A 17,676-nucleotide genomic window follows, 5' to 3' on the forward strand; every position below is an offset into this window, starting at 1 on the left:
ACTCGATTTTTAAAAACAGCTCATAATAACATTTTTAAGCATGGAATTCCCCCCCGAATCACATTCTAGCATCCGTTGTTACATTTGAGTCAAAAAAAAATTTTTTGCTCCTGGGCAGTTTTTTTTCTTACCCCGGCATCACGCGTTTTCTTCCTCGGGCAGCAAAAACACTCGATTTTTAAAAACAGCTAATAATAACATTTTTAAGCATGGAATTCCACCCCGAATCACATTCTAGCATCCGTTGTTACATTTGAGTCAAAAGAAATTTTTTTGCTCCTGGGCAGTTTTTTTTCTGACCCCGGCATCACGCGTTTTATTCCTCGGGCAGCAAAAATACTCGATTTTTAAAAACAGCTCATAATAACATTTTTAAGTATGGAATTCCACCCCGAATCACATTCTAGCATCCGTTGTTACATTTGAGTAAAAAAAATTTTTTTTGCTCCTGGGCAGTTTTTTTTCTGAACCCGGCATCACGCGTTTTCTTCCTCGGGCAGCAAAAACACTCGATTTTTAAAAACAGCTAATAATAACATTTTCAAGCATGGAATTCCACCCCGAATCACATTCTAGCATCCGTTGTTACATTTGAGTCAAAAAATTTTTTTTTGCTCCTGGGTAGTTTTTTTTCTGACCCCGGCATGACGCGTTTTCTTCCTCGGGCAGCAAAAATACTCGATTTTTAAAAAGAGCTAATAATAACATTTTTAAGCATGAAATTCCACCCCGAATCACATTCTAGCATCCGTTGTTACATTTGAGTCAAAAAAAATTTTTTTGCTCCTGGGCAGTTTTTTTTCTGACCCCGGCATTACGCGTTTTCTTCCTCGGGCAGCAAAAATACTCGATTTTTAAAAACAGCTCATAATAACATTTTTAAGCATGGAATTCCACCCCGAATCACATTCTAGCATCCGTTGTTACATTTGAGTCAAAAAAAAGTTTTTTGCTCCTGGGCAGTTTTTTTTCTGACCCCGGCATCACTCGTTTTCTTCCTCTGGGAGCAAAAACACTCGATTTTTAAAAACAGCTCATAATAACATTTTTAAGCATGGAATTCCACCCCGAATCACATTCTAGCATCCGTTGTTACATTTGAGTCAAAAAAAAGTTTTTTGCTCCTGGGCAGTTTTTTTTCTGACCCCGGCATCACTCGTTTTCTTCCTCTGGGAGCAAAAACACTCGATTTTTAAAAACAGCTCATAATAACATTTTTAAGCATGGAATTCCACCCCGAATCACATTCTAGCATCCGTTGTTACATTTGAGTCAAAACAAATTTTTTTGCTCCTGGGCAGTTTTTTTTCTGACCCCGGCATCACGCGTTTTCTTCCTCGGGCAGCAAAAATACTCGATTTTTAAAAACAGCTCATAATAACATTTTTAAGCATGGAATTCCACCCCGAATCACATTCTAGCATCCGTTGTTACATTTGAGTCAAAAAAAATTTTTTTGCTCCTGGGCAGTTTTTTTTCTGACCCCGGCATCACGCGTTTTCTTCCTCGGGCAGAAAAAATACTCAATTTTTAAAAACAGCTAATAATAACATTTTTAAGCATGGAATTCCACCCCGAATCACATTCTAGCATCCGTTGTTACATTTGAGTCAAAAAAATTTTTTTTCCTCCTGGGCAGTTTTTCTTCTGACCCCGGCATCACGCGTTTTATTCCTCGGGCAGCAAAAATACTCGATTTTTAAAAAGAGCTAATAATAACATTTTTAAGCATGAAATTCCACCCCGAATCACATTCTAGCATCCGTTGTTACATTTGAGTCAAAAAAATTTTTTTTGCTCCTGGGCAGTTTTTTTTCTGACCCCGGCATCACGCGTTTTCTTCCTCGGGCAGCAAAAACACTCGATTTTTAAAAACAGCTCATAATAACATTTTTAAGCATGGAATTCCACCCCGAATCACATTCTAGCATCCTTTGTTACATTTGAGTCAAAAAAATTTTTTTTGCTCCTGGGCAGTTTTTTTTCTGACCCCGGCATCACGCGTTTTATTCCTCGGGCAGCAAAAATACTCGATTTTTAAAAACAGCTCATAATAACATTTTTAAGCATGAAATTCCACCCCGAATCACATTCTAGCATCCGTTGTTACATTTGAGTCAAAAAAATTTTTTTTGCTCCTGGGCAGTTTTTTTTCTGACCCCGGCATTACGCGTTTTCTTCCTCGGGCAGCAAAAACACTCGATTTTTAAAAACAGCTAATAATAACATTTTTAAGCATGAAATTCCACCCTGAATCACATTCTAGTATCCGTTGTTACATTTGAGTCAAAAAAATTTTTTTTTGCTCCTGGGCAGTTTTTCTTCTGACCCCGGCATCACGCGTTTTCTTCCTCTGGGAGCAAAAATACTCGATTTTTAAAAACAGCTCATAATAACATTTTTAAGCATGGAATTCCACCCCGAATCACATTCTAGCATCCTTTGTTACATTTGAGTCAAAAGAAATTTTTTTGCTCCTGGGCAGTTTTTTTTCTGACCCCGGCATCACGCGTTTTGTTCCTCGGGCAGCAAAAACACTCGATTTTTAAAAACAGCTAATAATAACATTTTTAAGCATGGAATTCCACCCCAAATCACATTCTAGCATCCGTTGTTACATTTGAGTCAAAAAAATTTTTTTTGCTCCTGGGCAGTTTTTTTTCTGACCCCGGCATCACGCGTTTTCTTCCTCGGGCAGCAAAAACACTCGATTTTTAAAAACAGCTAATAATAACATTTTTAAGCATGGAATTCCAGCCCGAATCACATTCTAGCATCCGTTGTTACATTTGAGTCAAAAAATTTTTTTTTGCTACTGGGCAGTTTTTTTTCTGACCCCGGCATCACGCGTTTTCTTCCTCTGGGAGCAAAAATACTCGATTTTTAAAAACAGCTAATAATAACATTTTTAAGCATGGAATTCCACCCCGAATCACATTCTAGCATCCGTTGTTACATTTGAGTCCAAAAAAATTTTTTTACTCCTGGGCAGTTTTTTTTCTGACCCCGGCATCACGCGTTTTCTTCCTCGGGCAGCAAAAATACTCGATTTTTAAAAACAGCTAATAATAAAATTTTTAAGCATGAAATTCCACCCCGAATCACATTCTAGCATCCGTTGTTACATTTGAGTCAAAAAAATTTTTTTTGCTCCTCGGCAGTTTTTTTTCTGACCCCGGCATCACGCGTTTTCTTCCTTGGGCAGCAAAAATACTCGATTTTTAAAAACAGCTAATAATAACATTTTTAAGCATGGAATTCCACCCCGAATCACATTCTAGCATCCGTTGTTACATTTGAGTCAAAAGAAATTTTTTTTGCTCCTGGGCAGTTTTTTTTCTGACCCCGGCATCACTCGGTTTCTTCCTCTGTGAGCAAAAACACTCGATTTTTAAAAACAGCTCATAATAACATTTTTAAGCATGGAATTCCACCCCGAATCACATTCTAGCATCCGTTGTTACATTTGAGTCAAAAAAAAATTTTTTTTTACTCCTGGGCAGTTTTTTTTCTGACCCCGGCATCACGCGTTTTCTTCCTTGGGCAGCAAAAATACTCGATTTTTAAAAACAGCTAATAATAACATTTTTAAGCATGGAATTCCACTCCGAATCACATTCTAGCATCCGTTGTTACATTTGAGTCAAAAGAAATTTTTTTGCTCCTGGGCAGTTTTTTTTCTGACCCCGGCATCACTCGTTTTCTTCCTCTGGGAGCAAAAAAACTCGATTTTTAAAAACAGCTCATAATAACATTTTTAAGCATGGAATTCCACCCCGAATCACATTCTAGCATCCGTTGTTACATTTGAGTCAAAAAAATTTTTTTTGCTCCTGGGCAGTTTTTTTTCTGACCCCGGCATCACGCGTTTTCTTCCTCGGGCAGCAAAAATACTCGATTTTTAAAAACAGCTCATAATAACATTTTTAAGCATGGAATTCCACCCCGAATCACATTCTAACATCCGTTGTTACATTTGAGTCAAAAAAAATTTTTTTGCTCCTGGGCAGTTTTTTTTCTGACCCCGGCATCACTCGTTTTCTTCCTCTGGCAGCAAAAACACTCGATTTTTAAAAACAGCTCATAATAACATTTTTAAGCATGGAATTCCAACCCGAATCCCATTCTAGCATCCGTTGTTACATTTGAGTCAAAAAAATTTTTTTTTCCCCTGGGCAGTTTTTTTTCTGACCCCGGCATCACTCGTTTTCTTCCTCTGGGAGCAAAAACACTCGATTTTTAAAAACAGCTCATAATAACATTTTTAAGCATGGAATTCCACCCCGAATCACATTCTAGCATCCGTTGTTACATTTGAGTCAAAAAAATTTTTTTTGCTCCTGGGCAGTTTTTTTTCTGACCCCGGCATCACGCGTTTTCTTCCTCGGGCAGCAAAAATACTCGATTTTTAAAAACAGCTCATAATAACATTTTTAAGCATGGAATTCCACCCCGAATCACATTCTAACATCCGTTGTTACATTTGAGTCAAAAAAAATTTTTTTGCTCCTGGGCAGTTTTTTTTCTGACCCCGGCATCACGCGTTTTCTTCCTCAGGCAGCAAAAATACTCGATTTTTAAAAACAGCTAATAATAACATTTTTAAGCATGGAATTCCACCCCGAATCACATTCTAGCATCCGTTGTTACATTTGAGTCAAAAAATTTTTTTTTGCTACTGGGCAGTTTTTTTTCTGACCCCGGCATCACGCGTTTTCTTCCTCTGGGAGCAAAAATACTCGATTTTTAAAAACAGCTAATAATAACATTTTTAAGCATGGAATTCCACCCCGAATCACATTCTAGCATCCGTTGTTACATTTGAGTCAAAAGAAATTTTTTTGCTCCTGGGCAGTTTTTTTTCTGACCCCGGCATCACTCGTTTTCTTCCTCTGGGAGCAAAAACACTCGATTTTTAAAAACAGCTCATAAAAACATTTTTAAGCATGGAATTCCACCCCGAATCACATTCTAGCATCCGTTGTTACATTTGAGTCAAAAAAAATTTTTTTCCTCCTGGGCAGTTTTTCTTCTAACCCCGGCATCACACGTTTTCTTCCTCTGGGAGCAAAAATACTCGATTTTTAAAAACAGCTAATAATAACATTTTTAAGCATGGAATTCCACCCCGAATCACATTCTAGCATCCTTTGTTACATTTGAGTCAAAAAAAATTTTTTGCTCCTCGGCAGTTTTTTTTCTGATCCCGGCATCACGCGTTTTCTTCCTTGGGCAGCAAAAATACTCGATTTTTAAAAACAACTAATAATAACATTTTTAAGCATGGAATTCCACCCCGAATCACATTCTAGCATCCGTTGTTACATTTGAGTCAAAAGAAATTTTTTTGCTCCTGGGCAGTTTTTTTTCTGACCGCGGCATCACGCGTTTTCTTCCTCTGGGAGCAAAAACACTCGATTTTTAAAAACAGCTCATAATAACATTTTTAAGCATGGAATTCCACCCCGAATCACATTCTAGCATCCTTTGTTACATTTGAGTCAAAAGAAAATTTTTTGCTCCTTGGCAGTTTTTTTTCTGACCCCGGCATCACGCGTTTTCTTCCTCTGGGAGCAAAAACACTCGATTTTTAAAAACAGCTCATAATAACATTTTTAAGCATGGAATTCCGCCCCGAATCATATTCTAGGATCCGTTGTTACATTTGAGTCAAAAAAAAATTTTTGCTCCTGGGCAGTTTTTTTTCTGACCCCGGCATCACGCGTTTTCTTCCTCGGGCAGCAAAAACACTCGATTTTTAAAAACAGCTCATAATAACATTTTTAAGCATGGAATTCCACCCCGAATCACATTCTAGCATCCGTTGTTACATTTGAGTCAAAAGAAATTTTTTTGCTCCTGGGCAGTTTTTTTTCTGACCCCGGCATCACTCGTTTTCTTCCTCTGGAAGCAAAAACACTCGATTTTTAAAAACAGCTCATAAAAACATTTTTAAGCATGGAATTCCACCCCGAATCACATTCTAGCATCCGTTGTTACATTTGAGTCAAAAAAAAAATTTTTCCTCCTGGGCAGTTTTTCTTCTGACCCCGGCATCACGCGTTTTCTTCCTCGGGCAGCAAAAATACTCGATTTTTAAAAACAGCTAATAATAACATTTTTAAGCATGGAATTCCACCCCGAATCACATTCTAGCATCCTTTGTTACATTTGAGTCAAAAAATATTTTTTGCTCCTCGGCAGTTTTTTTTCTGATCCCGGCATCACGCGTTTTCTTCCTTGGGCAGCAAAAATACTCGATTTTTAAAAACAACTAATAATAACATTTTTAAGCATGGAATTCCACCCCGAATCACATTCTAGCATCCGTTGTTACATTTGAGTCAAAAAAATTTTTTTTCCTCCTGGGCAGTTTTTCTTCTGACCCCGGCATCACGCGTTTTCTTCCTCTGGGAGCAAAAACACTCGATTTTTAAAAACAGCTCATAAAAACATTTTTAAGAATGGAATTCCACCCCGAATCACATTCTAGCATCCGTTGTTACATTTGAGTCAAAAAAAAATTTTTTGCTCCTGGGCAGTTTTTTTTCTGACCGCGGCATCACGCGTTTTCTTCCTCTGGGAGCAAAAACACTCGATTTTTAAAAACAGCTCATAAAAACATTTTTAAGCATGGAATTCCACCCCGAATCACATTCTAGCATCCGTTGTTACATTTGAGTCAAAAAAAATTTTTTTGCTCCTGGGCAGTTTTTTTTCTGACCCCGGCATCACGCGTTTTCTTCCTCTGGGAGCAAAAACACTCGATTTTTAAAAACAGCTAATAATAACATTTTTAAGCATGGAATACCACCCCGAATCACATTCTAGCATCCGTTGTTACATTTGAGTAAAAAGAAAATTCTTTGCTCCTGGGCAGTTTTTTTTCTGACCCCGGCATCACCCGTTTTCTTCCTCTGGGAGCAAAAACACTCGATTTTTAAAAACAGCTCATAATAACATTTTTAAGCATGGAATTCCACCCCGAATCACATTCTAGCATCCGTTGTTACATTTGAGTCAAAAAAAATTTTTTTGCTCCTGGGCAGTTTTTTTTCTGACCCCGGCATCACGCGTTTTCTTCCTCTGGGAGCAAAAACACTCGATTTTTAAAAACAGCTAATAATAACATTTTTAAGCATGGAATTCCACCCCGAATCACATTCTAGCATCCGTTGTTACATTTGAGTCAAAAAAAATTTTTTTGCTCCTGGGCAGTTTTTTTTCTGACCCCGGCATCACGCGTTTTCTTCCTCGGGCAGCAAAAACACTCGATTTTTAAAAACAGCTAATAATAACATTTTTAAGCATGGAATTCCACCCCGAATCACATTCTAGCATCCGTTGTTACATTTGAGTCAAAAAAAATTTTTTTGCTCCTGGGCAGTTTTTTTTCTGAACCCGGCATCACGCGTTTTCTTCCTCTGGGAGCAAAAACACTCGATTTTTAAAAACAGCTAATAATAACATTTTTAAGCATGGAATACCACCCCGAATCACATTCTAGCATCCGTTGTTACATTTGAGTCAAAAGAAAATTTTTTGCTCCTGGGCAGTTTTTTTTCTGACCCCGGCATCACGCGTTTTCTTCCTCGGGCAGCAAAAATACTCGATTTTTAAAAACAGCTAATAATAACATTTTTAAGCATGGAATTCCACCCCGAATCACATTCTAGCATCCGTTGTTACATTTGAGTCAAAAAAAATTTTTTTGCTCCTGGGCAGTTTTTTTTCTGACCCCGGTATCACGCGTTTTCTTCCTCTGGGAGCAAAAATACTCGATTTTTAAAAACAGCTAATAATAACATTTTTAAGCATGGAATTCCACCCCGAATCACATTCTAGCATCCGTTGTTACATTTGAGTCAAAAAAAATTTTTTTGCTCCTGGGCAGTTTTTTTTCTGACCCCGGCATCACGCGTTTTCTTCCTCGGGCAGCAAAAATACTCGATTTTTAAAAACAGCTAATAATAACATTTTTAAGCATGGAATTCCACCCCGAATCACATTCTAGCATCCGTTGTTACATTTGAGTCAAAAGAAATTTTTTTGCTCCTGGGCAGTTTTTTTTCTGACCCCGGCATCACGGGTTTTCTTCCTCGGGCAGCAAAAACACTCGATTTTTAAAAACAGCTAATAATAACATTTTTAAGCATGGAATTCCACCCCGAATCACATTCTAGCATCCGTTGTTACATTTGAGTCAAAAAAAATTTTTTCCTCCTGGGCAGTTTTTCTTCTGACCCCGGCATCACGCGTTTTCTTCCTCTGGGAGCAAAAACACTCGATTTTTAAAAACAGCTCATAAAAACATTTTTAAGAATGGAATTCCACCCCGAATCACATTCTAGCATCCGTTGTTACATTTGAGTCAAAAAAAAAATTTTTTGCTCCTGGGCAGTTTTTTTTCTGACCGCGGCATCACGCGTTTTCTTCCTCTGGGAGCAAAAACACTCGATTTTTAAAAACAGCTCATAAAAACATTTTTAAGCATGGAATTCCACCCCGAATCACATTCTAGCATCCGTTGTTACATTTGAGTCAAAAAAAATTTTTTTGCTCCTGGGCAGTTTTTTTTCTGACCCCGGCATCACGCGTTTTCTTCCTCGGGCAGCAAAAACACTCGATTTTTAAAAACAGCTAATAATAACATTTTTAAGCATGGAATTCCACTCTGAATCACATTCTAGCATCCGTTGTTACATTTGAGTCAAAAAAAATTTTTTTGCTCCTGGGCAGTTTTTTTTCTGACCCCGGCATCACGTGTTTTCTTCCTCTGGGAGCAAAAACACTCGATTTTTAAAAACAGCTAATAATAACATTTTTAAGCATGGAATACCACCCCGAATCACATTCTAGCATCCGTTGTTACATTTGAGTAAAAAGAAAATTCTTTGCTCCTGGGCAGTTTTTTTTCTGACCCCGGCATCACCCGTTTTCTTCCTCTGGGAGCAAAAACACTCGATTTTTAAAAACAGCTCATAATAACATTTTTAAGCATGGAATTCCACCCCGAATCACATTCTAGCATCCTTTGTTACATTTGAGTCAAAAGAAAATTTTTTGCTCCTTGGCAGTTTTTTTTCTGACCCCGGCATCACGCGTTTTCTTCCTCTGGGAGCAAAAACACTCGATTTTTAAAAACAGCTCATAATAACATTTTTAAGCATGGAATTCCGCCCCGAATCATATTCTAGGATCCGTTGTTACATTTGAGTCAAAAAAAAATTTTTGCTCCGGGGCAGTTTTTTTTCTGACCCCGGCATCACGCGTTTTCTTCCTCGGGCAGCAAAAACACTCGATTTTTAAAAACAGCTCATAATAACATTTTTAAGCATGGAATTCCACCCCGAATCACATTCTAGCATCCGTTGTTACATTTGAGTCAAAAGAAATTTTTTTGCTCCTGGGCAGTTTTTTTTCTGACCCCGGCATCACTCGTTTTCTTCCTCTGGGAGCAAAAACACTCGATTTTTAAAAACAGCTCATAAAAACATTTTTAAGCATGGAATTCCACCCCGAATCACATTCTAGCATCCGTTGTTACATTTGAGTCAAAAAAAAATTTTTTCCTCCTGGGCAGTTTTTCTTCTGACCCCGGCATCACGCGTTTTCTTCCTCGGGCAGCAAAAATACTCGATTTTTAAAAACAGCTAATAATAACATTTTTAAGCATGGAATTCCACCCCGAATCACATTCTAGCATCCTTTGTTACATTTGAGTCAAAAAATATTTTTTGCTCCTCGGCAGTTTTTTTTCTGATCCCGGCATCACGCGTTTTCTTCCTTGGGCAGCAAAAATACTCGATTTTTAAAAACAACTAATAATAACATTTTTAAGCATGGAATTCCACCCCGAATCACATTCTAGCATCCGTTGTTACATTTGAGTCAAAAAAAATTTTTTTCCTCCTGGGCAGTTTTTCTTCTGACCCCGGCATCACGCGTTTTCTTCCTCTGGGAGCAAAAACACTCGATTTTTAAAAACAGCTCATAAAAACATTTTTAAGAATGGAATTCCACCCCGAATCACATTCTAGCATCCGTTGTTACATTTGAGTCAAAAAAAAATTTTTTGCTCCTGGGCAGTTTTTTTTCTGACCGCGGCATCACGCGTTTTCTTCCTCTGGGAGCAAAAACACTCGATTTTTAAAAACAGCTCATAAAAACATTTTTAAGCATGGAATTCCACCCCGAATCACATTCTAGCATCCGTTGTTACATTTGAGTCAAAAAAAATTTTTTTGCTCCTGGGCAGTTTTTTTTCTGACCCCGGCATCACGCGTTTTCTTCCTCGGGCAGCAAAAACACTCGATTTTTAAAAACAGCTAATAATAACATTTTTAAGCATGGAATTCCACTCCGAATCACATTCTAGCATCCGTTGTTACATTTGAGTCAAAAAAAATTTTTTTGCTCCTGGGCAGTTTTTTTTCTGACCCCGGCATCACGCGTTTTCTTCCTCTGGGAGCAAAAACACTCGATTTTTAAAAACAGCTAATAATAACATTTTTAAGCATGGAATACCACCCCGAATCACATTCTAGCATCCGTTGTTACATTTGAGTAAAAAGAAAATTCTTTGCTCCTGGGCAGTTTTTTTTCTGACCCCGGCATCACCCGTTTTCTTCCTCTGGGAGCAAAAACACTCGATTTTTAAAAACAGCTCATAATAACATTTTTAAGCATGGAATTCCACCCCGAATCACATTCTAGCATCCGTTGTTACATTTGAGTCAAAAAAAATTTTTTTGCTCCTGGGCAGTTTTTTTTCTGACCCCGGCATCACGCGTTTTCTTCCTCTGGGAGCAAAAACACTCGATTTTTAAAAACAGCTAATAATAACATTTTTAAGCATGGAATTCCACCCCGAATCACATTCTAGCATCCGTTGTTACATTTGAGTCAAAAAAAATTTTTTTGCTCCTGGGCAGTTTTTTTTCTGACCCCGGCATCACGCGTTTTCTTCCTCGGGCAGCAAAAACACTCGATTTTTAAAAACAGCTAATAATAACATTTTTAAGCATGGAATTCCACCCCGAATCACATTCTAGCATCCGTTGTTACATTTGAGTCAAAAAAAATTTTTTTGCTCCTGGGCAGTTTTTTTTCTGAACCCGGCATCACGCGTTTTCTTCCTCTGGGAGCAAAAACACTCGATTTTTAAAAACAGCTAATAATAACATTTTTAAGCATGGAATACCACCCCGAATCACATTCTAGCATCCGTTGTTACATTTGAGTCAAAAGAAAATTTTTTGCTCCTGGGCAGTTTTTTTTCTGACCCCGGCATCACGCGTTTTCTTCCTCGGGCAGCAAAAATACTCGATTTTTAAAAACAGCTAATAATAACATTTTTAAGCATGGAATTCCACCCCGAATCACATTCTAGCATCCGTTGTTACATTTGAGTCAAAAAAAATTTTTTTGCTCCTGGGCAGTTTTTTTTCTGACCCCGGTATCACGCGTTTTCTTCCTCTGGGAGCAAAAATACTCGATTTTTAAAAACAGCTAATAATAACATTTTTAAGCATGGAATTCCACCCCGAATCACATTCTAGCATCCGTTGTTACATTTGAGTCAAAAAAAATTTTTTTGCTCCTGGGCAGTTTTTTTTCTGACCCCGGCATCACGCGTTTTCTTCCTCGGGCAGCAAAAATACTCGATTTTTAAAAACAGCTAATAATAACATTTTTAAGCATGGAATTCCACCCCGAATCACATTCTAGCATCCGTTGTTACATTTGAGTCAAAAGAAATTTTTTTGCTCCTGGGCAGTTTTTTTTCTGACCCCGGCATCACGGGTTTTCTTCCTCGGGCAGCAAAAACACTCGATTTTTAAAAACAGCTAATAATAACATTTTTAAGCATGGAATTCCACCCCGAATCACATTCTAGCATCCGTTGTTACATTTGAGTCAAAAAAAAATTTTTTCCTCCTGGGCAGTTTTTCTTCTGACCCCGGCATCACGCGTTTTCTTCCTCTGGGAGCAAAAACACTCGATTTTTAAAAACAGCTCATAAAAACATTTTTAAGAATGGAATTCCACCCCGAATCACATTCTAGCATCCGTTGTTACATTTGAGTCAAAAAAAAAATTTTTTGCTCCTGGGCAGTTTTTTTTCTGACCGCGGCATCACGCGTTTTCTTCCTCTGGGAGCAAAAACACTCGATTTTTAAAAACAGCTCATAAAAACATTTTTAAGCATGGAATTCCACCCCGAATCACATTCTAGCATCCGTTGTTACATTTGAGTCAAAAAAATTTTTTTGCTCCTGGGCAGTTTTTTTTCTGACCCCGGCATCACGCGTTTTCTTCCTCGGGCAGCAAAAACACTCGATTTTTAAAAACAGCTAATAATAACATTTTTAAGCATGGAATTCCACTCTGAATCACATTCTAGCATCCGTTGTTACATTTGAGTCAAAAAAAATTTTTTTGCTCCTGGGCAGTTTTTTTTCTGACCCCGGCATCACGCGTTTTCTTCCTCTGGGAGCAAAAACACTCGATTTTTAAAAACAGCTAATAATAACATTTTTAAGCATGGAATACCACCCCGAATCACATTCTAGCATCCGTTGTTACATTTGAGTCAAAAGAAAATTTTTTGCTCCTGGGCAGTTTTTTTTCTGACCCCGGCATCACGCGTTTTCTTCCTCGGGCAGCAAAAATACTCGATTTTTAAAAACAGCTAATAATAACATTTTTAAGCATGGAATTCTACCCCGAATCACATTCTAGCATCCGTTGTTACATTTGAGTCAAAAAAAAATTTTTTGCTCCTGGGCAGTTTTTTTTCTGACCCCGGTATCACGCGTTTTCTTCCTCTGGGAGCAAAAATACTCGATTTTTAAAAACAGCTAATAATAACATTTTTAAGCATGGAATTCCACCCCGAATCACATTCTAGCATCCGTTGTTACATTTGAGTCAAAAAAAATTTTTTTGCTCCTGGGCAGTTTTTTTTCTGACCCCGGCATCACGCGTTTTCTTCCTCGGGCAGCAAAAATACTCGATTTTTAAAAACAGCTAATAATAACATTTTTAAGCATGGAATTCTACCCCGAATCACATTCTAGCATCCGTTGTTACATTTGAGTCAAAAAAAATTTTTTTGCTCCTGGGCAGTTTTTTTTCTGACCCCGGTATCACGCGTTTTCTTCCTCTGGGAGCAAAAATACTCGATTTTTAAAAACAGCTAATAATAACATTTTTAAGCATGGAATTCCACCCCGAATCACATTCTAGCATCCGTTGTTACATTTGAGTCAAAAAAAATTTTTTTGCTCCTGGGCAGTTTTTTTTCTGACCCCGGCATCACGCGTTTTCTTCCTCGGGCAGCAAAAATACTCGATTTTTAAAAACAGCTAATAATAACATTTTTAAGCATGGAATTCCACCCCGAATCACATTCTAGCATCCGTTGTTACATTTGAGTCAAAAGAAATTTTTTTGCTCCTGGGCAGTTTTTTTTCTGACCCCGGCATCACGGGTTTTCTTCCTCGGGCAGCAAAAACACTCGATTTTTAAAAACAGCTAATAATAACATTTTTAAGCATGGAATTCCACCCCGAATCACATTCTAGCATCCGTTGTTACATTTGAGTCAAAAAAAATTTTTTTCCTCCTGGGCAGTTTTTCTTCTGACCCCGGCATCACGCGTTTTCTTCCTCTGGGAGCAAAAACACTCGATTTTTAAAAACAGCTCATAAAAACATTTTTAAGAATGGAATTCCACCCCGAATCACATTCTAGCATCCGTTGTTACATTTGAGTCAAAAAAAAATTTTTTTTGCTCCTGGGCAGTTTTTTTTCTGACCGCGGCATCACGCGTTTTCTTCCTCTGGGAGCAAAAACACTCGATTTTTAAAAACAGCTCATAAAAACATTTTTAAGCATGGAATTCCACCCCGAATCACATTCTAGCATCCGTTGTTACATTTGAGTCAAAAAAAATTTTTTTGCTCCTGGGCAGTTTTTTTTCTGACCCCGGCATCACGCGTTTTCTTCCTCGGGCAGCAAAAACACTCGATTTTTAAAAACAGCTAATAATAACATTTTTAAGCATGGAATTCCACTCCGAATCACATTCTAGCATCCGTTGTTACATTTGAGTCAAAAAAATTTTTTTTGCTCCTGGGCAGTTTTTTTTCTGACCCCGGCATCACGCGTTTTCTTCCTCTGGGAGCAAAAACACTCGATTTTTAAAAACAGCTAATAATAACATTTTTAAGCATGGAATACCACCCCGAATCACATTCTAGCATCCGTTGTTACATTTGAGTAAAAAGATAATTCTTTGCTCCTGGGCAGTTTTTTTTCTGACCCAGGCATCACCCGTTTTCTTCCTCTGGGAGCAAAAACACTCGATTTTTAAAAACAGCTCATAATAACATTTTTAAGCATGGAATTCCACCCCGAATCACATTCTAGCATCCGTTGTTACATTTGAGTCAAAAAAAATTTTTTTGCTCCTGGGCAGTTTTTTTTCTGACCCCGGCATCACGCGTTTTCTTCCTCTAGGAGCAAAAACACTCGATTTTTAAAAACAGCTAATAATAACATTTTTAAGCATGGAATTCCACCCCGAATCACATTCTAGCATCCGTTGTTACATTTGAGTCAAAAAAAATTTTTTTGCTCCTGGGCAGTTTTTTTTCTGACCCCGGCATCACGCGTTTTCTTCCTCGGGCAGCAAAAACACTCGATTTTTAAAAACAGCTAATAATAACATTTTTAAGCATGGAATTCCACCCCGAATCACATTCTAGCATCCGTTGTTACATTTGAGTCAAAAAAAATTTTTTTGCTCCTGGGCAGTTTTTTTTCTGACCCCGGCATCACGGGTTTTCTTCCTCGGGCAGCAAAAACACTCGATTTTTAAAAACAGCTAATAATAACATTTTTAAGCATGGAATTCCACTCCGAATCACATTCTAGCATCCGTTGTTACATTTGAGTCAAAAAAATTTTTTTTGCTCCTGGGCAGTTTTTTTTCTGACCCCGGCATCACGCGTTTTCTTCCTCTGGGAGCAAAAACACTCGATTTTTAAAAACAGCTAATAATAACATTTTTAAGCATGGAATACCACCCCGAATCACATTCTAGCATCCGTTGTTACATTTGAGTAAAAAGAAAATTCTTTGCTCCTGGGCAGTTTTTTTTCTGACCCCGGCATCACCCGTTTTCTTCCTCTGGGAGCAAAAACACTCGATTTTTAAAAACAGCTCATAATAACATTTTTAAGCATGGAATTCCACCCCGAATCACATTCTAGCATCCGTTGTTACATTTGAGTCAAAAAAAATTTTTTTGCTCCTGGGCAGTTTTTTTTCTGACCCCGGCATCACGCGTTTTCTTCCTCTGGGAGCAAAAACACTCGATTTTTAAAAACAGCTAATAATAACATTTTTAAGCATGGAATTCCACCCCGAATCACATTCTAGCATCCGTTGTTACATTTGAGTCAAAAAAAATTTTTTTGCTCCTGGGCAGTTTTTTTTCTGACCCCGGCATCACGCGTTTTCTTCCTCGGGCAGCAAAAACACTCGATTTTTAAAAACAGCTAATAATAACATTTTTAAGCATGGAATTCCACCCCGAATCACATTCTAGCATCCGTTGTTACATTTGAGTCAAAAAAAATTTTTTTGCTCCTGGGCAGTTTTTTTTCTGAACCCGGCATCACGCGTTTTCTTCCTCTGGGAGCAAAAACACTCGATTTTTAAAAACAGCTAATAATAACATTTTTAAGCATGGAATACCACCCCGAATCACATTCTAGCATCCGTTGTTACATTTGAGTCAAAAGAAAATTTTTTGCTCCTGGGCAGTTTTTTTTCTGACCCCGGTATCACGCGTTTTCTTCCTCGGGCAGCAAAAATACTCGATTTTTAAAAACAGCTAATAATAACATTTTTAAGCATGGAATTCCACCCCGAATCACATTCTAGCATCCGTTGTTACATTTGAGTCAAAAAAAATTTTTTTGCTCCTGGGCAGTTTTTTTTCTGACCCCGGTATCACGCGTTTTCTTCCTCTGGGAGCAAAAATACTCGATTTTTAAAAACAGCTAATAATAACATTTTTAAGCATGGAATTCCACCCCGAATCACATTCTAGCATCCGTTGTTACATTTGAGTCAAAAAAAAATTTTTTGCTCCTGGGCAGTTTTTTTTCTGACCCCGGCATCACGCGTTTTCTTCCTCGGGCAGCAAAAACACTCGATTTTTAAAAACAGCTCATAATAACATTTTTAAGCATGGAATTCCACTCCGAATCACATTCTAGCATCCGTTGTTACATTTGAGTCAAAAAAATTTTTTTTGCTCCTGGGCAGTTTTTTTTCTGACCCCGGCATCACGCGTTTTCTTCCTCTGGGAGCAAAAACACTCGATTTTTAAAAACAGCTAATAATAACATTTTTAAGCATGGAATACCACCCCGAATCACATTCTAGCATCCGTTGTTACATTTGAGTCAAAAGAAAATTTTTTGCTCCTGGGCAGTTTTTTTTCTGACCCCGGCATCACGCGTTTTCTTCCTCTGGGAGCAAAAACACTCGATTTTTAAAAACAGCTCATAATAACATTTTTAAGCATGGAATTCCACCCCGAATCACATTCTAGCATCCGTTGTTACATTTGAGTCAAAAAAAATTTTTTTGCTCCTGGGCAGTTTTTTTTCTGACCCCGGCATCACGCGTTTTCTTCCTCTGGGAGCAAAAACACTCGATTTTTAAAAACAGCTAATAATAACATTTTTAAGCATGGAATTCCACCCCGAATCACATTCTAGCATCCGTTGTTACATTTGAGTCAAAAAAAATTTTTTTGCTCCTGGGCAGTTTTTTTTCTGACCCCGGCATCACGCGTTTTCTTCCTCTGGGAGCAAAAACACTCGATTTTTAAAAACAGCTCATAATAACATTTTTAAGCATGGAATTCCACCCCGAATCACATTCTAGCATCCGTTGTTACATTTGAGTCAAAAAAATTTTTTTTGCTCCTGGGCAGTTTTTTTTACTGACCCCGGCATCACGCGTTTTCTTCCTCGGGCAGCAAAAATACTCGATTTTTAAAAACAGCTAATAATAACATTTTTAAGCATGGAATTCCACCCTGAATCACATTCTAGCATCCGTTGTTACATTTGAGTCAAAAGAAATTTTTTTCCTCCTGGGCAGTTTTTTTTCTGACCCCGGCATCACGGGTTTTCTTCCTCTGGGAGCAAAAACACTTGATTTTTAAAAACAGCTCATAATAACATTTTTAAGCATGGAATTCCACCCCGAATCACATTCTAGCATCCGTTGTTACATTTGAGTCAAAAGAAATTTTTTTGCTCCTGGGCAGTTTTTTTTCTGACCCCGGCATCATGCGTTTTCTTCCTCGGGCAGCAAAAATACTCGATTTTTAAAAACAGCTAATAATAACATTTTTAAGCATGGAATTCCACCCCGAATCACATTCTAGCATCCGTTGTTACATTTGAGTCAAAAAAAATTTTTTTGCTCCTGGGCAGTTTTTTTTCTGACCCCGGCATCACGCGTTTTCTTCCTCTGGGAGCAAAAACACTCGATTTTTAAAAACAGCTAATAATAACATTTTTAAGCATGGAATTCCACCCCGAATCACATTCTAGCATCCGTTGTTACATTTGAGTCAAAAGA

This window comes from Pantherophis guttatus, chromosome 6, assembly GCF_059756535.1.
Source record: "Pantherophis guttatus breed Tessera chromosome 6, ASM5975653v1, whole genome shotgun sequence".
NCBI classification, from domain to species: Eukaryota; Metazoa; Chordata; class Lepidosauria; order Squamata; family Colubridae; genus Pantherophis; species Pantherophis guttatus.